Raw genomic sequence first — 23,503 nt, 5'->3', positions numbered from 1 at the left:
AGCATGTTCACATTGGGCAGTCGACATTGAATCAGAACCACCCGGATAGGACCAGAGAGTAGAAGCTTCTTTTTAAATCTAAATGCCAAACACCCTTTTAGTGGCTGCTTCAGGGTTTTTTCATGGATCAGTGTTTCAGAGAATGAGCCCCACCTCCTGGGAGCCGGGCCGGGAAAATCACAGTGATCACTGTGCTCAGCCTGTGCTCAGCCCAGACCGTGGAGCAGGGTGTGAGTCATTCCTACTGGGGGCCTGGCCTTGACTGGCCTCCACAGTGTGCAGGTCTATAGCTGAACAGAAATCCTGACTTAAGAAGCTAGAGATAAAGAGGCGGGTGGCTGATCACATGACACGTGGCTGCTGATGGAACGAGACGTGTAAAACCTCTCAAGGGGCTTTCACCAGGGCCTACATACATGTTCACACACTAAGGGACACAGCATTAACAGTTCTTCCTGAAGACTGTCAGATGACTTCTGATTTAAGAAGTGGTTATAGTTATACCCAGGTCCAGAGATTGCAACCTGCCGCATGCCTGCAGAAACTGACCAACTGACTTTCTATATGGCACACAAACATGTCTTTTTGCAAAAATTAACTCCTTTTTTTTACAATTAAAGAGAATACAAGCTCTATGTAAAAATCTGGAATATTGAAAAACTAGAGAGAAGAAAACAAAAGTCCCTCAAGAATCCCACTACTCAGACTTTTATTCCAGTATTCTTTGTCATATATGTATATATTTTTCTATAGTTAGTTCATCTTTTCAACAATGGCTATGGAGCACCTACCATGTGCCAGGCTTTATTCTAGGTGCTAGAAATATATAAACGAATGAAACAATCATGGTCCCTGTCCTTATGGAGCTAACAATGAGAAGAGGTAAGCCAGCCATAGAAAAATAAGTGCATAAATGCGTAAGAGAAATTTAGATAATATGAGATAAATGATGGAAAAAGGCCTAACAATACTGAAGACTTGTAATGCACTGTCCTAAGCCCTTTACCTCATATATATGAATACATTGAGTAACACTGGTGTGTGTGTGTGTGTGTGTGTGTGTGTGTGTGCAGGCACACTAGAGGAAAGGTGGTGACCATAAATCTTTCAGCACAATGGTCAGGAAAGAGCTCTCACAGGAAATGATGTGTAGGAGTCAAGGTTCACATGAACAGAGGAGAGAGCTGAGGGAGACCCAGGTTAACAGCCTTCCCAGCCAAGGGAACAGCAAGTCTAAATTCCCTGAGCATGACATAGTTTCGCATGTTCGTGAAACAGAAAGAAAGAGGTAAGTATGACTGAAACTCTAGGGAGCAAGGGACAGAGTGGTCTGCAATGATTCCAAAGATGTGTGTTTCTTGATCAGATCATGGTAGGGCCTTGAAGGCCACAGTAAAAAGTTTGACTTTTATTGTAAGACAGAGGAAAGCCTTTGGAAGATTTTAAGTAGCAGAGTGACAAGATCTGATAGCCACTGTTTTAAAGATCACACTATGCAGTGTTTGGCAAATAGATTTTAAGGAAGACGTAGCTGAAGCAAGGACTCTAGTTAAGAGGTGCTTGTGGTCGTCTAAGCAAGAGGTGATGGCCCCTTGGACCAGGGTAGTGGCAGAATAATTAGGATTTTCTTGAAATGTTCTGGTTTTATAGTTCTATGTATGCTTTGTTCATTTTGCTTAATTTTATAAAATAAAAGGAGTTTGAAAAATTCTTATAGAATATAATTTAAAACATATATCAGCCATAATTCAGGATACCCAAACTAGAGAACAAACAGGGGAATCTAAGAATGATACATTCTAAGAAAATGGAAGGGTGACCCCAGGACTGTCATCCTTGTGGCCACAATGAACTCTACAGCAGCAGAACCAAGCAAGATTTTTCCAGTTGTTTCATTCTTTCCCTATCCCAACCCCTATTTTCACACTTTCGTTTCAGTACAAGTAAAGGACTGAGCTTTTGTTATAGCTGCTACTCATGGAACAATTGAGACCATTAACTGACACCATCTCCTGTGCCTGTCTTGCCAAGATCCTACAGACAGAGTTTGAAACTTGGGGGCCCTCTTTCCTAAAACTCTGCCCACCCTTAAGTCCATGGAACACTGAAGGCAGCTGCAGTTGGGTTTTACCCAAGGCTGAAGAGCCCGCATTACTGATTGTTACACAGGAGCCATAAATAGAGTAGGAATTAGCATTTTATTTAATTCACCCTTTTAAAATGTACAATTCCATGTTTTTCAGTATATTTAAAGTTGTACATCCATCGTGGCTACCAATTTTAGAACATTTCATCATCTCCCGCAAAAATCCAGTACCCATTAGTAGTCACTCCCCATTTCCCCATCAAGGGCCCCTCTTCCCAGTCCTAGGCAACCACTCACCTGTTTTCTATCTTAATATATTTGCCCATTCTGAACATTTCATAGAAATGAAATCATACAACATGTGGTCTTTAATATCTGGCCTTTTTCAGTTAGCATAATGTTTTCAAGATTCATCCATATAGTAGCATGTATCAGTACTTTATTCCTTTTTTTGCCGAATTATATTCCATTATATGGATATACTACATTTTATTTATCTATTTATCAGTTATTGGAGATTTGGGATCTCTTTTCTTTTCCTCTTTTTGGCTGTTATTAATAATGCTGTTATGAACATTTATGTACAAGGTGCCATGTGAATATATGTTTTCATTTCTCTTGGGCAAATACCTAGCAATGAAACTGATGGGTCGTATGGTAACTCCATGTTTAACCTTCTGAGGAACTATCAGACTGTTTCCTAAAACACTGTACCTTTTTATATTCCCACCAACACTGTATGAGGGTTCCAGTGTCTCCACATCCTCACCAACGCTTGTTTTATGTCTTTCTGATTCTAGCCACCCTAGTGGGTGTGAAGTGGTATCTCACTGTGATTTTGATTTGCATTTCGTCTAGTAGCTAATAATGCTGAGTTGCTTTTCATGTGCTTCTTGGGCATGTGTATATCTTCTTTAGAGAAATGTCTATTCAGATCCTTTGCCCTGTGCATGTTATTTTAACCTAAAAAAAAAATATAAAATGTTTTAAAGCATAGTAAGCAAATACCAAATGTTGCAGATGGTAGTTTCTGAGTAAAGAAAATTGAATAATTTCTTTTAGCCTTTATAAATTTTTCTAAATTCTTAAAACATATATAAATTTTTTGTCATCGTCAAATGTTAATATATTCCCTCAATTGTTTATCATTTTCTGATTTGAAAAAGTAGCATGAGAATTTTTTTCTTTTTTTAAAGCAGACACATTAACCTGAAGGCAACAACAGCTAACATTTTAGCAGATTTTCTTCCAGGACATTTTTCTAGACTTTCTGTACTTTTTTGAAATTGTACTATATGGTCAAGTTCAAATTATGCCTTTTATTCTTATCATGATATCATAAATAAGCCCCTGCATATGAAACAAACCTCTTTAACCATTTCTTCTTAAAATCTCTAGAAGAAACATCACTGTATTTCTCAGTGTGCAGAATGGTGACAATCGAGGACTCCTTTCCTACACTCACTACTTTGGATTTAAGGAAAAATATTAAGTTACACACACACATACACACAATGTCCCCAGCCAGTGGGAGATACAAACCAAGGAGAGACGGCAGAACTTGGAGCGGGTGCAGCCGGGTCCATTGCCTCGGTCTGACACTCTCCCCGCTTCCCGCAGGAAAAGACAGAGGAGAGGAGCCTTATGCACTGTGCCGAAGCTGGGCAACTCTCCAACAGCCCTAACTCACATCTCCATGGTGCGGCTTTGCCTTTTGGCTTAAAGCGTCTGTAAATCCCCACGCTAACCCAACTTCTGTAGTTTTCTTAAAGAGTGTGCGTGCTAGAAAAACGACATGCCTCTGGCTCGCCCACCCTCCCTGTCTTTCCCTCATCACACCCCTTTCTCCCGCCATCGCCTGAGCCATCAGACAGGGTGGCCGCAGGTGGAGCTGGGACTTACGTTCCTTTTCTTTCCTCCCAAAGGCTCCAGAGTTTCTAGTGGCAGCGAAAGCCAGTTGCACAGATTCTATCTCCTCCCAAGAAAATGGAAGCGAAAGCCCTCTCCTGATGGCAGAAGCTCTGGGAGGCACTTCTTGCATTTGCCTCAAGTGTTCAATTTTCTGTAACAATGTAAGCTACTGACTCCTTATGTTTTCGTGTATGTCCACAACACTTCCAAGAGAGCAATGCCATCCACACACACACAATGGGCTAAAAATCTGGAGAAGACACCCAGGTGCAAGCACAGGAGAATAAGCCTGACTGCTGGAGACTCTCCCTCCCCGTCTCCAATCAGAGCTGTTCAGGAACAAGCTTAAGATGATGCCTTGTCTTTAATGCAGCGCATCAGGCAGGGAGCCCAGGGCTCACCGATGCGTGTGCTGTGCTCTTCGCCCGGGCACAGCCGTTCCACACGCGTTTCCAGGCTCCTTGTCATCAGGTGGGGCCGTGGCTGAGTTCTGGCGGGTGGAATGTGGGTGGATGTGACATTTACCACTTCCATACCTGGCATCTTTTTTTTTCTCTCTTGCAGTTCAGCAGGGATTTTGGAGGCCAAATGTTAAAAATAATGGTGTCGCAGGTGAAAGGAGCCAGGGTCCCTGAATATAGTCAACAAATCATGTCGAACAGAGATATGAATAAGAAATGAGCCTTATTGTATTAATCCACAGAGGACTGAGAGTTGTATGTTATACCAGTTAGCATAACATATTTCCTTTTTCTACCCCCTACCCCAGCAAAATATTCTAGCTTGCTGTGACAGCTTGTGGACAATGTCTTTCGGGAGGTGTCAAAATGAGAGCTCCAGCCCGCCTGGTGTGGCTCAGTTGGTTGAGTGTTGTCCTATCGCACCAGTAGGTTGATGGTTCGATCCCCAGTCAGGGCACATGCTCAGGTTGTGGGCTTGATCCCCAGTGTGGGGAGTGCAGGAGGGAGCCAGTTGATGTTGATGTTTCTCTCTGATCAATGTTTCTACCTCTCTCTCTCTCTCTCTCGCTAAAATCAATAAAAACATATTTTAAAAAACTAGAGCTCCATTTTGCTAGCAAAGTACTGAAATTCAAATATCTTCAAAAGGAGACGCTTGCTAAGTAAGGTTCTACATAAATAGTTCCAATTCCAGGAAAGTCCCTAAATGTTTCTGAGAAGTAAAAGCACAAATCAATGCTGTCTTCCAGGTGCATTCTCAGAGGTGTCACAGAGGATGTGAGGAATCTTAGAGGGGGCTTCACCCGTTGACTAAAGTTAGCATTTGGTCCTCAACACATATTGCGTCGTTAGCATCATGTGCACCACCTCCCTTCAGAAAGCAAAACTGAGAAACTCCAAGCCTTGCCTCTGGAAGCTGCTCCTCCACACAGAGCAGAACTAACCTCGCTCAAGGTAGGCACCCGAGAGCCCTTCCCGAAACGGTGACAGGAAGGCATCAGCTCCACGGGTGTCCTGGATGGACAGCTATCGCCTCTGTTTAGGAAGCTTGAGTGTCTTTGTTGAATTCATTACCTTTCCTTCTTTTTCGGTCTTCCCCACAGATTCCTCCATTTCTTGATATTCTTCCTAGACCTGTTGCCCCTTTCTGTGACCCGTCTGATGTCAAATGTATTCCCTGTTGATAAGAAGTTATTTTAATGTGTCAAGGAGGTAGAAGACAACTGAGTACTGCCCGGATGAGAACAAAGAAGACTGTGGCATGATCGACCTACGCTGAGACATGGCGAATCCAGGGCACATTCCACTGACCACCTCCCGCTCTGGCGATACGATGGCAGCCCTGGGTTTATTCCTGGTTCTATACAGCTGGTTTTTGTCACTTGAGGGTAAGTTGTTTCAACACACTGTTCCCCAGGGTATAATAATTGCAATATATTTTCCAGGTTTTGATTTGAGGAACATCGCTGACTCATTTCTGCCTCCTTCACCTACATCAAGCTTTTTAAAAGAGCCTCTCCAACCCAAAGGGGGTTGCTTTCTCTCATAGGAAGACCTTGACTTTCAGGTTCCTTAACACCCAAGTTCAGACTTGATATTAAAAATGTGTGTGAAAATTTTAATGTCTTTACGATGCTTTCTGAAACAAAGCTTGGTTCTCTGTGCTACACACTTACGATTCTCTACTTTTTTCCCCTTCCTCTCCCCTCCATTCTGATATTCTCTTGCTTCTTACTCATTCTTCAAATCAAACACTATTAAGTTGATATTGGTTTTTTTCAATAACTTCTAGGCAAAGTGAAAATTCGCCTAGAAAAGGTATATGTGTGAGTCTGTTTCTAAGAAGGAAAAAGTACTGAAGAGAAAAGGGGTAACTGAACTCAACAGAAAACAGATTGTACAGGCTGGGTGGAAATTAAAAGTGTTAATGGCACATGCATCTTTAAATGTAAAGAACAACACAACATTGAAACTTTTTAACTCTTAGGATTTCCCCACCCTTGCATAAGAACTTTGATTTTTAATTGCTTTCCTTCAGGAGTTGTTCATGTGCCAATTTTTTTCACATAATTATAACCTCAATGCACATAATTTTGTATCTTGCTGAATTTGTCATGGAAACCTTTTTGGTTTTTCTTTTAACACTCTTTTCACATTTCTTAGATGAATTACCAGGTTTTGGGGAAACATTTTGAGGGTCAGAGCAGAATGCCTGCTAACATTGTGCATCCAGTTGTCATGGTTTCTGGCTGAAGAATGTAAATATCATCTGGTCTTGAGGGCTAGAATGACACCAGCCTCTGGGCAAAGAATAATGAATTTAGTGGGGCCTGTAGCTGGTAGAATTGCATGTTTCCTCATTGAAAAATGAAAAACTTAGCAAACAAGTACTGAGGTGTTGGGAATTGTTTGAGAAAGTCTGAGATATGTGTACACCTCTTCTAAAGGGTCCTGAGTCCTTACTATTCAACCTGGAGGAGTCCAGGTTTTGCTACTGTATGTGTTGAAAAGCGGGGTTAAGAATCATAGACTGTTAGGTGTGTGACCCTTCAGGGCATCTCACCTGACACTCTCATGATACAGACAAGAAGCTGGAGCCGAGGAACCTGAAGCAGAGAGAACGCGGACTTCACTGCTGCAGGGGCAGAGGCGGGATGGGAAAGCAGGCCAGGTCCTAGGACTTCTAGTTCAACGCTCTTTCCAAAACTGATAGGAGGGAGGAACAAAGAAATAAGTAGGATTAAGAAAGAAAAGATGCAGCAAGAAAAGAAAGCAAAGCCAGAGGCAAGGAAGATGGCACAAGGAGAAAGAAGAGAAGGAAGGGCCTTAGGGTGAGGTTTGCAAGCCTTTGCTAACCTGAAGAGCAAACCTGGAATTAGAGAACATATTGCCCTCTGAAATGAGCATCTCAGGTTATAGAGGGGAGTCAGCTAAGCAGTGGCTCTTCTTGTCTGCTTAAAAATGAAGTTTCCAGAAGGAGAGGACAATGTCATGAAAGATGATCATTCAGGAGCTGTGAAGGATGCATCCTCTCCTTCACTGTCTGATGTCCGTGAAGGTAACACATGCCTTTCTGCCTTTCTTTTTTTCTCTCTCTCATAATTGACGTTTTATTGGTTGTTTTGAGAATATGTTTCAATTTGTACGTAATTTTTAACATATGTACCAAAAACTTAGTCATGTAGTTGTGATACTTTCCTAAAGTTATTCCAGTGATTTTCCAACTTAAAATTTGGAGGTTAATTTTCCTTAATGGAATAGCAAGTAGCAATATGTTCAAATGTTGATACGCCGTTACATCCAAGTCCCACTAATTCACATTTTAGTATCATATATACTACATAATCAAATTTTCAGTCTTTCACAGCACACTAACAAAGTCACTAGGGAAACTGGATAGATTGCCACACCAAAGATGTTACGGAGTGCACAAAATTCTGACAGGGAGAGCCAAGATCAAGGAGTGGTTTTCTTTAGGAAACAATTCTACCAAAAACATGGGAATAGAAGCAATTTAAAATGTTCAAGACATATTAAATGCACGACTGACTCCAAATTGCCATCTACTATGCTTTGTATTACAGGATATAAAAACGACCCCCATTTAGGGAACGTTAAGCTGACACCCAAGACAATCAAAGCATCCTGTATTAAATATCCCACTATTTTCTGGTTATACCAAAAAATAAACAACCAGCATATGATTTCACCTCTTTAAAAAAAGCATTTACACTTAAAAAAAATGGGATGAGGTAGAATTCCCTCCTTAAAAATGTTTCTAGAGCTACTAAAACCCTTGCATTTACAAAATAGTTGATAAAAATACTCCTCTGGATTGTACAAGGGAGACAGGGACCACTGATGAGACTTGGTACATGAAATTTATCAGACTGGGCTTCTTTCTCTCCTGCTTTATCCAAGGTTGGACTCCCCTCATTTTCAGTTTCTCTGTTTTCTGCAGGTAGATCTTTGGGTTCCTGGTTACCCACTTTGGTCAGTTTTCCCTTTACTCCCCTCTTCCCTTTGTTTGCCCTTTTTTTGTCTGCAGATTTATCCTTTCCTGTTGCCTTTTTTGCTTCGTTTCCGCTTTTGCAGGAGCAGGTATAGCTGATAACCTCGAAGATGTCCTCTCGGGGCTCCTTCTTCACCACCCCCTCAACGGTGCTGACCATCCCCTTGAGCACCATGCAGGCGTGGTCACAGGGAGGCACTTGCTGGGGGCCTGGGGGCCCGAGGCGGGCCCAGAGCCTTTGCAAACCTGGGCTGCCTAGCCCCTGCCCCTTGTCCCACCACCCAAGCTGCTTGGACTCACCGCAATGCATGCCTTTCATGCGGGTTCTTGAGGGTTTTTTCCTAGTTGAAGGATAGATACAGATGACCTGCTAGAAGTACCCATAGTTGACCAATGCTCCACAAATTCCCTCTGGCAACTCCTTTCTGGATATGTATGGAACTTCAGTTTGCCCTTGAGACATCACTAAAGAAAAAGTTAAATATGCATTAGCAACCTAGAGAAACCCAACCTTCCTCATTTCATAGAAGGTCCAGAAAGGATCTGTAACTATCCCAAAGCCACATAGCTTAGAAGAATTTAGCTAGTGGGGTAAAACAACCACCCCAAAACTTAGCAGGTGAGATAGTCTCCCCCTAATGGCTGGAATGGGCCCTTTTATTGTTACACATACATGCTTCCCCCAAAACCAAAAGTGTGAATCTATCTCCTCTTCTCTTAAATCTGGTTGGTCTTGTGACTGCTTTGTCCAATAGAATGAAGTGGATGTTCTAGAACTTCCAGGCTCAGTCCTTAAGTAGACTGGCAGTGTCCAGTTCCACCCTCAAAGCCAGCTGCCAGGTAAGAAGTCTGACCATCCTGCTGAAAGGACCACATGCTATAAGGAAGCCCAAGCTAGTGACCTGGAAAGACAGAGGTCACGTGGAAGCAGACCGAGTGAGATGCCTGATGTGTGAATGAAGACTTCTCTGACCTTCCAGCTGAGATGCCAAGTGAGTGACCCTAGCCAATGCCCGGCTGAGTCCAGTTGACTCACAGAATCATGACAAGTAGTAAATGATGGTGGTTTGAACTACTAGTTTGGGAACGGTTGTTATGTAGCAATAGATAATTGAAGTGGTGACTTAAAACAGTAAAAATGTATTATTTCTAATGAATCTATCAGTTGGGCGGGTGGTTCTGCTGATATGGACCAAGCCTGGCTGATCTCACTTGGACTTGCTTGTACCTCTGTAGGCATCTGAGGGCTGTCTGGTCAAGGACTCGCTCAGCCATGATGACTCAGCTCTGCTCCACAGGGCCTTTCATCTCCAGTGGGCTTGTTCTCATGGTTATGGCAGGATTCTAAGAACAAAAGCAGAAATGCACAAACTTTCTTGAAAAATGGGCTTTCTTTTTTAGAAAGTTTTATGTTCACAGCAGAGCACAGAAGGAAGGCACTACAAAGTCAGAGGGGGGAAAACCTGAATAAGGGGAGGTCATTACTTGGAGCCATTAATGCTATCAAATCTACTACAAGGAATCTATGCATATTCCTTACAGGGGAGTATTAAATAGCATTATTAAGATTTTTGGACTAAGATCTAGAAACATTATACTTGAAATTATACTTGAAATTAAGTAAAACAATCAGATGAGCATTTTCTGATTTTGAAATGTTTCCAGATTTTCTTGCCAAGTCATTATTGCTGGTGATATTGATCTTGGTTTACTTCCAAAAGAGGGTGATGCTCCCAAATTCTTGTTGATAGATTTAGAGAGAATAGGGAAGAGATATCAGGTTTCACACTATGTGGTCCCTTGTTCCATTAATTAATTCACGATAATGATAATCTTAAGGCTCTTGGTAGAGTTGTTTAGAATCCTGTTAAATAGAGATAGCTCTCTAAATAGCTAGTGGTCAGCCTGCTTTGTGAATTCTCTCTGGAAAGTGAAGACTGTTGGCATCTGTGCTTTACAGAAAGGAATCACTCAGGCCCTTAATGGGAAAGGAGGGCTGTGTGTACACATGTATGTGTGCATTTGTATGTAATGTGTGTGACCATCTCTGATCCACTGTGATTTAAATTGAATTTTACCTGTGTTTACCTCTCCTGCATTCCCAGGAAATACTGAGAACTGACTTTGCATTTTCACTTATCACTGCCTCTCTGGGAAGCAGATTCATTTTCCTCTCCAGGGATTTCAGACAGTCTGAGGAGCCGAGGAGAGGAGACTGGGTTTACTATTTCCAGAGCCCAGCCTGCCTGCTACTTGCAGTGGTGTGCTGCATACAGTGATTCACAACCAGGCCCCTAAAGTTCTTTCCTCTGTTCCTCTTTCCCCCACTGCCCCCCTCCCTCTATCAACCCCCAGCTGAACTTTGTTAACCCAGCGTTTATTTCTTGTTCAGGAGTTGGGGGTCAAGGGACCCAGTGTTCTGGCCCTTGGGTCACTTGATATCTTTGGGTGTTCCTATTCTCTTCTGCAAAATGAGCAACCTGGACTAGACATGTGTTGCTGCTCTGCGCTCTGAAGATTTAGGATGCCAGGATAAAACCAGACGCGTTTTACAGATCCTAAATAAGCGACGCCCTAAAACCCCAGATACATCTGGAAGAAGTAGGCTGGGGAAAATCTAAGAATATAGGTTATTTGTGTTACCAAGGAATTATTGCACTCCATTCTGAGCTGAGATTAAACCATAACAAAACTTCCCCACGGTGGGGGTGGAGAGGTATAAAAAGATTTCAGGACTGAAAAGAGGGGTTTCATTTGCTGAGAACTTAGGGAGTATCCTTTACAAACAGAAAGCTCTATTAGCTCACCGGGCCAGCGATATTTGAAAATAAGGACCATGAATTGCTGGTCTTCCTTGGACAGAAGGTACTCATCTCATGTTTTCCTTCAGTGGTTTGTTATTGTTGTTGTTTTAAGAGACGAATGGAGATGGAGAGGGGGAGGGAGAGAGAAAGGTCGATGCGACGCGCAGGAGAACAGGAGCAGTTGCCTCCACCACGCGCCGGACCAGGGACCCAAGGGCAACCTGGGGAGGCGCCCTCCCGGGAATCGAACCCGCGGCCCGAGGGTGCACGGGAGGATGCTCCAACCGTCGGAGCCACACGGGGCAGGGCTGTTTCCATTTTAAACAAGGGTAAAGTGGAAGGAAGTAATGGGGCTGGGAACTACCACTTGCTTTCCGCTCATCTGGGAAAGATCCGCTCACTTTTCGGTTCCTATTGAGTAAATTTAGCTGTAGCCTCCATGAAAGCATCTTCCCCCAGGAGAGTCCTGCAGATCTGCCCCCGCCCTTTCTGTAGCCGGGCTGACAGCAGGTGAGATGAAGGTGCCCCACGCGCGCTCGGCGCTCTGGGTGGGACTTGGCCCCCAGCCCCAGCACTGCCCACTTGGGCCCTGTGGCCCTCCAGCCTCCCCCCTGATGGGACTCCCTCGCCAGCCCTTCCCTACCTGTTGGGTAGGTCTTATTTCCTGGGAGCACCTGGGGTCCTTAGACGGGGAGACGCCGCCGCGGGGGACCCTAGCCGATCCCTTCCCGGCGAATGCGGCGCCGGCGCTCCGGCGCGGGCTTTGCCGCAAGCCGAGTCCAGCGGGTAGGCGCCCAGGCGGTGCGGAGTTCAACGCCCTGGGGAAGGGGGGAGCCCTATCCCAGACACAGCCCTTTTCAGCCAGGACGCAGGGTTTTGAAAACCGCCGGGAAGCTCCGGGCTAGCTCCGGAGCCTTGGAGGAACCGGCCAGATCCAGGGGCCCGTGCGGCCCCTGCTCCGGGTCCCGGCACCGGCCGCGAGCCCGAGCGCGGGGTCCATACGCGTCGACCGGCTCCGCCGCCGCGGCCGCGGCCAGCGCGTCTGGCTTCCCTGCGGGGCGTGCGGGATGGAGCGAGGGGGTGGAGAGAAAAGGGGAAGAGCCTGGGCGCCGGCGGGCGGGGCCTGCAGCCTCCCCGAGCCGCGCAGCCACGGCGCAGCCCGCTCTCCCCGCGCCTCGCTCCGAGTCGGGCGCGTACGGCGCCGGGACCCGCGCCCCAGCCGGGGGCGCCGCTGCTCGTCCGCCCGCGGCCCCGAGTGCGCGGCGGGGAGGCTGCGCGGGCGGCGGAGCCGCTCCGAGGGGCCGGCGCTTCGGCGTCCGCTCGCCGCCGAGCCTGCCCGAAGGACCGGCGGGGAAGGAAGGGGAAAGCGGGGACACACGCTCGCCGCGGCGCGCGCGCATTGCACACTCGCAGCCGCGCGCCCCCGCCCAGGCGCGGCCGGGGCGAGTTTGGCCCCGCGGCTCGGCCCCGGCACCTGCGGACTCCCCGCGCTGCGCCCCCGCCCCGCCTCCGGCCCGCCGCCCCCCCCGCCCCTCGCCCGCACTTCTCTCCCTTTGCTGAGGAGCAGCAGCACCACCCCGATAACTTGCAGACTGTGGCGCAACTGGTCTCGGCACGGAGGCGCCCGAATGCTGCCCGAGAGAGGTAAGTTTCCTGCGTGTCCCCGGCCCCTCCTCCCTGGACCCCCTTTGGGCTCGGGTTCGGGGACTCTGTGTCTCTGACGAGTCCTGGCGGTCTCCCTACGCGCCCACCGGGTCCGCGTTGTGCTGGAGGTGGGGTCCGGGGGGTGCGCGTGGCTGCCGAAGCGGGACCTTCATTCCCGGGGTGCCCGCCCGCTCGGCGCTCTCCGATCCCCGGGGCCGCAGTGACACTCGGGGATCACTCTGGGTTTACTTAAGCAGGAGCCCCGTCCTATATTTTTTCGGGGGGACGAGCTGAGTTTGGCAGTAGCGGGAGACATCTCCCACCACCCTAACGGGCGGCGAACTTGTTGGCACCCCTGGGATCTCCGGGGGGCTCTCAGGCCGGCGTTCTGGCCGTCTCGGGCGCCGGAGCCGGACGGAACAGGTGCGGTACGGCTCCGGGCTAACACTGCACCAGGCTTCTGCGTCTCAGCCTCTCCCCGCCGGGCGGGAGGGGTGGCGGGGGCTGTGGGGCCACGGAGAGGGAAATGGCAGGGCTTGGGCTGCCAGGCCGGGGCCAGGGGTCGCCAGAGCAGAAGACCCCAAAAGTCTGCTTCTCGCCGTCTCTGCAAATGAGCCTATTGTCATGTCTTACCCCGCCGCCCCCCCTCCGCCCCCCCAGTTTACCTGTCTCTCATGCCCCCCGTGGTCGGATAGAAACCTGTTCCAGAGAAGTTGTTTGGGTAGGCTGATGAATTCTTTCATCTTATGTGCTGAGAACCAGGGCTCTCAGCAAAGAAATGCTAGTTTCTCTGATGTTTTTTAAAGGTAGAGTGTTGCAATACCCCCCCCCCCCCCCCCCAACGTTTCTGTGACATTCTCAGCCTGCTGGAGGCCCCAGCTATAAGGTGAATGATCGGAGGGACCGGTTGGGCCTCAGAATGTGTTACTGTCCTGCAGAGGAGAAGCCGCCCCCTCATCAGCACTCCTGAGGGTAGGTTTGGGGAACCCCCGTTGCCCGTCTGGTGAGGTTCATCCGCCCAGGCTTCTTTCCTTCTGTGGAAAGGCTGGCGTCCTGCAGTCCAGCGGAGAAAAGCAGAAGGGTTGGTTTCATGACCGCTCTAATGTGAAGTAGAATAGTGTTCATGGAAGCTTTTGTCAGAGTATTTCCAGCTGCAAGGAGGCCCTGGAAGGAAAAAAACAAACCCTTTCTCAGCCAACTTCATGCCAGTTGAGTGAGCGTCACGCAGGATCTGGAGCCAGGGCAGGGGTGTGCTCTGTGAACAGCAATGTGAGTGGAGACCGATGAGGACTGATGAGAAAGCTGGTAAGCCTGAGGCTGACCTGCAGTGATGTCTTACTGAAGAAGGAAACTATTAAGAACTGAATGATTAAACCCTGTTACATTTTTGTCCAAATTAAGACTAGGGGCATTTAATAATGACACCTTAAATCTGCATCCGTTCCTTACTCTTCGTAAATGCTTTTCAGTGTTCTCATTTAATTCTGACCACTTCTGAGAGAGGCAGGGCAAAGATTATTAACCCCATACTTGCAGGAGGAACGTGCGGCTCACAGGGCCAGGGTCTTTGCAAGGTAGCAGGTGACTGGAACTGGAGTCGCAGCAAGATTTTCTAAAATAACCCACGCCACGGCCACCACGGTCACCACCCAGTGCTGGTTTTGTACTTGTATAACATTTTTTACAGTGGCCAGAGCTTCTGGATTTATTTTGGTCTGCACAGTCTCACTGTGAATTACTGTTCGCACTGGACAGTCGAGGATAGTGAGGTTTGCACAGGTGATGGGGGTTGTCCATAGTTTCATGGGTAATCCAGCGGCGTGTACAAGACTAGAACCCAGAGCTCCTGATACCTAGACGGTTGCTTTGTGGATTATGCCAGTGTTCCACTTCCGATAGCAATTAGGACACATCACAGATGCTGCAATACACTAGGGACTGCTCAGCGTGCTTGCTGGTGGCCTGGGTTCTAGTTCTGGCACTATATTTGTCTGTACGACCTGCACCGAATCATATCACCTCTGAGCCCTAAGTCTCCCACATGTGAAACAAGAGGTTTGTGTTGAATTAGGCTTCTCTTTCCAGTTTTAGCATTCTATAACGCTGATCAGTGTGTTTGTAATTCAATGTTACCATTTTTCTCTAGAGGAAAAAAAAAAAAAAAAGGCTTTTTGACCCTGTATTAACTAGGGATTTAACTAATTCTCTGTTTCACCTGTCATTTACTCCTCCATCCCCTTCACCACATACCACTTAATGAAGGGAAAGAAAATTCCAAATGTACTTTAGCTCAGCATCTATAGTTTAGTATTTCACTGTTTGACTTGAAAATATTTGGAGGGACTGGACTACTCTAAAATACAGGTCAGGATTTACTTGAAAATTCCAGATAGTCAACTCAGTATCTTTATTTGGGTATATTTTTAGCTTTGGGGTTTACATACTGTAAGTACCAAATAAATAGCTGTTGAATGAAGGAGGTAAATGAAATAACTCTTTTAAAAAATCACAAGCATCTCATCATGTAAATTCCCAACATCTCCTGACCCATAAGATAATTTACCTACAAGAGGTGTGCCTCCTGAAGCTGGCAGGTATAGGTACCCATTGTTGCTCTCCTTCCTGAATACATCATACAAAGAAGAGTTATTCTTACTCCATGTAGACAATAGACTCATGTCATCTATGACGTGCTCTTGGGCTTGCCTCCCCCCACCCCCTGAGGTGTTAGTAATGTGTAGCCCACTGAAGGATACATCGCTAGAAATTGACTTGTGCCATTTTATGAAAGAGTATGCCTTGAGAGGGAGAAACCAACCACTCTTTTTAAAAATATTTGAGTAAATTTCAGCAGATGCTAATACCAGCTCATGGTTTCAGAGGAGGAACCTAATTAACAAAACCAAACTAGTTTCTGTTCCCTTTAAGATTTCTCTTTTCACCTCTCTTTCCTGTGTACTGAAAAGTAGTGTTTCTGTATTTAGAGGAATGATGGCAAAGAATTAGAATGGGTCTTAAATATTATTAACAGACCCAGTCATTGGGGATTGAGGTGTATTTCTTTCTGATTAGAGAATTCAAATATTAACTAACTAGTTCAGACACTCACACCTTTTATGGGTAAGACAGCTGAGGCTTGGAGAGGTGGAATGGCTTGCTCACAGTCACACAGATGTTTAGCAGGAGGACCAGGGCTAATGTGGAATTTTTATGAAGGTTCATATTCAAGATTGTGCCTGAGGTTTTATGGTGAAGGTGAATTTTTTTTTTTTTTTTTACTTTTAAGAAGAAAAATTTTTCTGTTTTTATCTATTCACTGTGTTTCTCATGGCTATATAGATCAACAGACCTAGAATTAAAACTTTACTTCAACCAGTGCTTGGAGACAGGGAACTATTTGAAGAGAAATACAAATGTATGCTGGTTTTCCAAGCTCCTCTTCCTGGTAAATAAAGCGCCAGAAGCCAAAGGTGGCCCTGTCATACAGCCGATAAAGTTATAAATGTGTATACATTTCATTTGCATTTGCATTTTGCTTGTACTTCTGTTAAATGGTGAGTCAGAACATTTAATATCCTGGAAAAATAATTTTTTTCCTATGGCTAGAGCCCTCATTAGTTACTCTGTAAAACGCCAAGTTCTAAATGCATTTGTTGCAGAAACATGTTCTCTTTGTATCAAGTACATTAACCAGAGTTGGAAGGAGTCCTTTTATTTTTGTAGAAGCTGCCCAGTTAGAACTGTACATTATGTAGCTCAGCTGTTCAGTCGTGGACATATCTGGCAATTCTTCTAAATTGGAAGGGAAATCAGGGAGGAGAGAAACCTAGCCTTTTGTTCAGGATTTTTCTATTTAAAAATAAACTTTAAACTTAATCTATTAATGACATTTTTGAAAGGTACCGTATAGTAAACAATTAGCGGCTATTGATGAAGTGTTTTATCCAGTCAGGCTCCTTCCAGTGTAAGAGATTCGGCCAGAGAAAACAGGCTGGATTCTGTGTGTCCCATTCTCAATTGTGCTCACTTGTGTCTAACTTCATCAGAGGAGTATACAGGAGACGGTGATACAAGGAAACACAGGAATCCTACCCAAACCGGATTGCTCTCGGGAAGATTTGAAACATAGCTAACAGTTGAGACATGGTTACACATTAGTTCGCTGATAGTACCTTGGTATTATCATTTAAGTTAAGACAAACCCATGTTTAAATGGAAGACTACATGAAGCGTCTTCTTATAGAAAGTCTGCTGTGTTATTTGTGGGACTGAATAAACAAAGGTTTGCTTGGAAGTTTACATAATGGGTGAGCAGTGAGTTACTGAGACTTGTTTTCTCTAGGCGTTGTAGAAAGTCGGTTGTGAAATTGTAATGAAACATAAAGCACTGAGTGTACAGTCTTGCTCCCATGAAAAGATGGGGGTGTATGTCTTTCGGTTGAGGTTCAATCAAGGTTGGAATTCTGGGGGGCCAGGGAGGATAATTGACTTGACTTGAAACTGAAGTTCCAGGACTAAAAGACAGGACGGTAGAAAGTTCATCCATTTTGTAAGAAAAAGGTGACATTTAAATCTTTGCCATTCAGTAACTCTGAGCAAGGGGTTTGTGAAAGGGATACAGTTATAGCTAGCCATAAAAAATGTGCTTCTTTGCTTCACAGATAGGCACAAAAAAATGCAGTAGAGTCAACGGTTAGGTAGTGGGTTTTCAACATTTACTACACACTTCTGTCTTTCTTTAAAAAAAAAAACAAAAAACATGCCCACTATCATAATCGATGGATCATTCAGTCATAACATCTGTTGATAAAGTAAGGAAACAAAACAGCAGCGATCAAAAGAAGCAATACTGTGACCTACTTGAGGGAGTGGTAAGCACATCCTAGGTGTTTAGCTAATATTTGTCAATGGAAAAGGTTAGGCATCATGTTTTATTTATCTTTGTCTTCTTGGAACTCAGCACTATCCCTGGCAAGTGGTGGGGATTTAATAAATGTTTATTGAACAATTGATGCATCCAAATGAAAATCACTCATCACCTTAGGATGTTTCATGATTATCCTAATGATTCTATTATTTTCTAGACCATTTTGGAAATGTCAAGCCAGCTGATAGATACTAGTTTCAATAGTTTATAATGTACTTCATTTTTCATCATAAATGGTATTTATTCATCAGACCTCCAACCTTTTTTTAACCAACATGCCTAGGAATAATATTTTATTTCTCTTCCTTGATAGAAGTCACAATATAAGTATGAAATGTGTTGCTCTTTTTATTATTTATAAGCACCAGTTAAACATATTTTTAAAGCACCCAGAGTGGCTAAAATGGTGAGTTTGGCTCAGGGTGCCCAGGTAAGAATGGACTTTAAGCCTCTCTAAGTTAACCAGTTTAAATGCTACCTGTTCTTGAGGCCTTCTCTGGTCATCTAACCTAAGGGGACCTTCTTCATATGTTTTCTTCTCTTATCACAATGGATACTTCTACATTTATGCATTTTACTTGTTTTTCTACCCCTCTGCCCAAATTTGCACTCAGCTGAAGATTATGAACTTTTTGAGGGCAGAAGTCATGGTTCTTTTTTAAAAATTATTTTTAATTGCTTTTCTTAGAAACAAAAGGGAGAGGGAGAGAAACATCTATGTGGGAGCAAAACATCGATTGGCTGCCTTCCACATACCTCCTCTGCCACCTGGGTTCAAGTCCGCAACCTGGGCCTGGTCCTGAAGTGGGAATCAAACCGGCAGCCTCTCTGTGTGCAGGCGAGGCAACTCCAGCCAGCTGAGCCACACTGGCCAGGGCAGAAGTCATGCTTATTGAACACTCTCTTTACAGTGCTTGGCACATATCAGGTGCCCAGTAAATATTTAAATGAGTGAAGTCCCATCCATCCTGTCAAGATGAACTGGGCCACCATTAAGCCAACTCACGCCACTCAGGTTTAGCTGTGAAGACAGTTCTTAAAGGCCAGTGATGGCAGCCCCGTGAGGGTGACAACCACATCCTCCAGGAGGGGGAACGATGCTTGTTCAATCTATTGCTCAAAGTACAGTACAAACCTCCTGAAGGACTTGGTATTCCTGGGAGAATCCTAGGGTGCGTGGAGAAGATACCATCCGCTTGCTCTGCTCGAAACACCAGGGGAGAAATAAAACCAGCCTCGGCTTTTCTCAGAGCCACGTGGATCACAAGAGAATAAATGCATGCAACTGGGTCGGATGCCTAGGACTCTGGATAGTACACAAATACTCTTGATAGTCTTTGGCCCTGCCAAGTAATAGATACTCCCAAGACTGGGAGGTAGACCAGGGTGTGTGGGTGATGAGGGTAAGACCTGCTCTGTGTAGAAGTCATATTTGGGTGTCACTTCAAGAGGATGCCAAGTAGAAGAATGATTTCGTGAGCTAGTGGTTTTCTCGCAAGAGGAAACGGTGGTTTACTGACAGTTCTCAGAATGTTTCAAGTCAGTTTAATATACTAGATATTGATGGACCTCCTTGGTCAGGAGGACAGTACCAGCTGCTATGGGGCATACAAAAAGTATGAACATGGCCTGGCTTCGCTTTGCTGAGAACTCACACTATTCCAGGCACTTCTCAAGTGCTATTTCTTTTCACCTTCACCATGTTCCTAGATAGAAGGGGAGGAAATGGAAACCAGTCAGATTAGGTTCATGTTCCTGAGCACAGAGCCAGTAAGGGATGGTTCCAACCCTAGCTTTTCTGATTTTAAAACCCAGATTCTTCTTTTTCTTAATTTTTAAAAAAAAATGTATCTTTATTGATTTCAGAGAGAGGAAGGGAGGGGAGAGAGAGAGATAGAAACATCAATGATGAGAGAGTCATTGATCAGCTGCCTCCTTGCACGCCCCCCACTGGGGATCGAGCCCTCAACCCGGGCATGTGCCCTGACCGGGAATTGAACCCTGATCTCCTGGATCGTAGGTTGACGTTCAACCACTGAGCCACGCCGGCCAGGCAAGCCCACAGTCTTTTGTCTGCTTCATACAATTGTATCTTGAGATGTAGTTTTGGAAGAAGAGTTTTAAAAAAGAAAACAAGTGAGCCTAAAATTTCTATCTATGAGGTCTGGATTATATAATTCACATTACACTTGGATATTTCAAAGGCACCTCATATTCTACATGCCCAAGAGCAGAACCATGATCTTTTCTCTCCATACCTGACCCTCTTGCAGTGTTGCCTAGCTCTGTGATGGGCACCACAGCCACCACCTGGCACAAGGCAGAGACCTAGGAGCCGTCCTTGATGCCATCTTTTTCATCTACGTAATCGGACCCCCTCACCCATTTCTATTGATTTTGCCTCCTGAATATCTCCCCCATCCATCTGCTTCTCATTGTTTCTGCTGATTCTGTACTAGTCCAGCTTCTTATCTTTCTGCTGGATTCTAGCCACGGCCTCCTGGGCTCCCGAGTACATTCTGGCCCCTCTCTAAACCATCACCCACACTGCAGCCACAGCAACTGAGACGGCTGGAGAGACCCCCCAGACTCCGCTGGCCAGATCCTTACCTCCCACACCCCGCCAAGCCCTCAAGGAAGCAGACACGTTCTGGCCTCTGGGGCTCTCCAGGTTGGTTGCCTTTTGAACTCTTGCACAACCTCTGAGGACTTCCTCTTCCCAACAGCATCCTACCCTTATGCTTTTGCTCTCCTGGAGTGCAGTTAGGCCAGTGGTGACTAGAGTCTGTTGTTCTTATAGGCACTGGATGAAGACCAGTGTGATCCTAAGGACCTGCTCAACCCAAATTTTTAGAGTGCCCTGGGAATCCCCGAGGTGCACTCTCTCATTCAAGCAGGAACCAATGACTGCTAATTAGGTGAGAGAAAAGCAGTTGTTGAGGAAGGAGTTAGTTGGAGGCTAAAAGCATTAGCTTTGATGATCTAGGTATTTTTAGGATGAAACGAAAAACAGGATTGTAGGATCCTGCAGAAACCAGTTAATGTAAATTAGCCTAAGCTAAGCTTGCATTTAATCTTTGCACATGGCTTTTTCAGTTACTCAGTGTCACTTGAACTGTAAATAAAACAGAAGTAGCAAACTGTCTTAGTTCAGGCTGCTATAACAGTACTGTAGACTGAGTAGTTTTTAAACAACAGAAATTTATTTCTCACAGTCCTGGTGGATGCTAGCATGGGAGGGTTTGATGAGAACCCTCTGTCAGGTTGCAGACTGCCAACTTCTCATTGTATCCTCATGAGGTGGATTGGAAAGAGGGCATGGGAGCTCTCTGCCATCCCTTTTATAAGGGCACTAATTCCATTCATAAGGGCACTAACCCCATTCGTAAGGGCCCCACTCACATGACCAAACTACCTCCCGAAGACCTCACCTCTTAATACCATCACATTGGGGGCTAGGCTTTCAACTTTGGGGGCACACAAACATTCAGTCCATCACACAACCCTTTATGGCTAAGTCATTGCCCTTTAAGAAGCACATTAGACACTGTAACCCAGTGTAGACATAGACATATAAATAATTATATTTAAAATAAAGGTTTCTTGGAATAATACTTAGCTATACTACATGAAACCTGCTCTGGTATTTTCTTTTTTTCATTTTTTTAATATATTTTATTGATTTCAGAGAGAGGAAGGGGGAGGGAGAGAGAGAAACATCAATGATGAGAGAGTCATTGATGGACTGCCTCCTGTATGCCCTCTGCTGGGGATCGATCCCAAAACCCCGAGCATGTGCCCTGATAGGGAATCCTATCAGGATGTCCTGGACCATAGGTCGATGCTCAACCACTGAGCCATGCTGGCCGGGCTGCTCTGATATTTTCTGATATGTTCCCTCCCTCCTCTGACCTCTACCAAACATTGGTCGTGATCCACTAAAGTGATTATATTTCCGCATCAGCGGACTGAGACCTACAATTTGTAGAGCACGAATCTAATCTCTTGTCCCTTCCAGGGCTGCCTGTGCGGGAGCTCATGCCAGAGGCATGCCTTTGTTGAGGTGTTGGCCATGACTTCTCATCCAGTGCTCTTTGCACCCCTGTGGGTTCATGGAAGTTGTGAGTTAACAACTCCATGAGGCTCCCCCTGCAAAGTTTTCATTTCTGTCAAGAAAGCATTGTGAAATTTGGAGAGTAGGCATCTGATAGAGTTGGGGGAAAGCAACACCTAAGGCTACCTTGTCTGTTACCCCAGATAAATAAGCTATAGTGATGAAATATGGCCTTTAAACTGGAGCATGTCTATACACCCTTACTTTAAAATTTGTCAAGAACAGTTTGATAGCATTTCTTTTTCCTGCCAGAAATACATTGAGGCATCAAGCCTGCCCATTTTAATTGGCCATTCAAGCACCAAGTGAAAGGAGCTTAAAACTGGGAACTTGGCTATTCAGAACTTCAGGACAGGCTTTTACTTCTAGAATAAATGTCCTGATTATGAAGGGTTTGCTTGCTCCTTTTAAGTGTCAAAATTTATTATAGCCAATTCTTGTACAGAAAATTTCCCCATGGTTGTCACAACCTTCCCTGATTTTTAAAAAGGTTGTACAGAACAGGGTGTGTCTTTTTTGCTATGATAAATTGATAGCTTTATTATCCGTTCAGGGATGCAAGGCTCTTACATCTGAACCAAATGGCCCCACTTTACTATTTTTGAAAATCTTATCTGCCTTGTCTCAATTATTTTTTCTGTGTGTGTGTGTGTGTGCGAGGGGGGTGCTGTTTCTGTGACTTTCAGCAGTGATAGCTCCTTTACTCATTGTTTGCTGTTGAGAATCTGTTGTAATCTTGGGAGCCAGATAACAGCCATATTGTGTGAATTATGTTTCCCAAATAGACTCATTTTATGCATTGAGATGGAAATTTTTTTTAAATGGCAAAAAAATCAGATTTTGAGGAAGAGCCTTATGAGGTCCAGCTGTAAGGCAAGCGAGCTTTAGAGCTTTCTGTTCACTTCACTGACGGATAAAGAGCATGTTTTCCTTATATCCTGACTTTTGAGCTCTTTGGATAAATACAGTGCTAGCTTTTTAGACTGAGATATTTATTCATGGTGTTTTTTTTTTCCTTTTTATAAAATATGTGTTTATTACATTATGGTATCAAGCACACTTTCATAGACTTTTTCAGTTAACTTAAACAGAGTGATAATTCTGGGTGATTGGTGACAGTTTCATTTTTAATGGTTTATTCCTTGAGAGATTGTAGATTACCAAAGGTATTTCTCTTTCCACTGGAGAAATTGCATAGAAGATGTTTCCAAGTTTCCTGATGTCCATCTTCCATTGGAAAACAAACTGTAATACTCGCCATAAAACAAGAAAAGTGAACATGAAAAATTTTCCTTATTGTTAAGGAGTGATGTGAACCAGACTGTTCTTAGGCTTATGAATTCATTATACAGAAACAAAGAAACTCAAATAGCAGTATTGCTTTGGCAAGCTGTATTTAAATGATGCCCTTTTATTGTTTTACCCAAGACGTGTAGTTTAAACAGAATGGTGAAGATTTATGGAAAATGGAGTAAATGGGAAATCAGTCTCTCATACTAAGGATTAAGAGAGAAACATAACTTTTGTTTATGGTTGTTTATAGA

The 23,503-nt window shown here is 44.7% G+C and overlaps 1 protein-coding gene and 1 long non-coding RNA gene across 2 annotated transcripts in view; one reads left to right on the top strand and one right to left on the bottom strand.

Moving 5' to 3' along the window:
• Positions 1 to 2,180: 2,180 nt before the first annotated feature.
• Positions 2,181 to 12,338, bottom strand: LOC308564151. Its single transcript, XR_013999901.1, has 4 exons — positions 11,918 to 12,338; positions 9,699 to 9,814; positions 8,771 to 8,935; positions 2,181 to 3,049 (listed from the first exon to the last, which is right to left on the bottom strand). It is a non-coding gene; the product is annotated as an uncharacterized lncRNA (long non-coding RNA).
• Positions 12,339 to 12,623: 285 nt separating this feature from the next.
• Positions 12,624 to 23,503, top strand: part of PIP5K1B (phosphatidylinositol-4-phosphate 5-kinase type 1 beta) — a 266,167-nt gene continuing 255,287 nt past the window's right edge. Inside the window, exon 1 of the mRNA XM_081151913.1 lies at positions 12,624 to 12,918. The gene's annotated coding sequence lies outside the window, so the exon portion shown is untranslated. The remainder of the gene's footprint in view (positions 12,919 to 23,503) is intronic.

The sequence above is a fragment of the Miniopterus schreibersii genome (genome assembly GCF_964146895.1).
Source record: "Miniopterus schreibersii genome assembly, chromosome: 11".
NCBI lineage: Eukaryota > Metazoa > Chordata > Mammalia > Chiroptera > Miniopteridae > Miniopterus > Miniopterus schreibersii.
The sequence above is the reverse complement of the archived record's forward strand: the minus strand, read 5'-3'. Positions and strand labels throughout refer to the sequence as shown.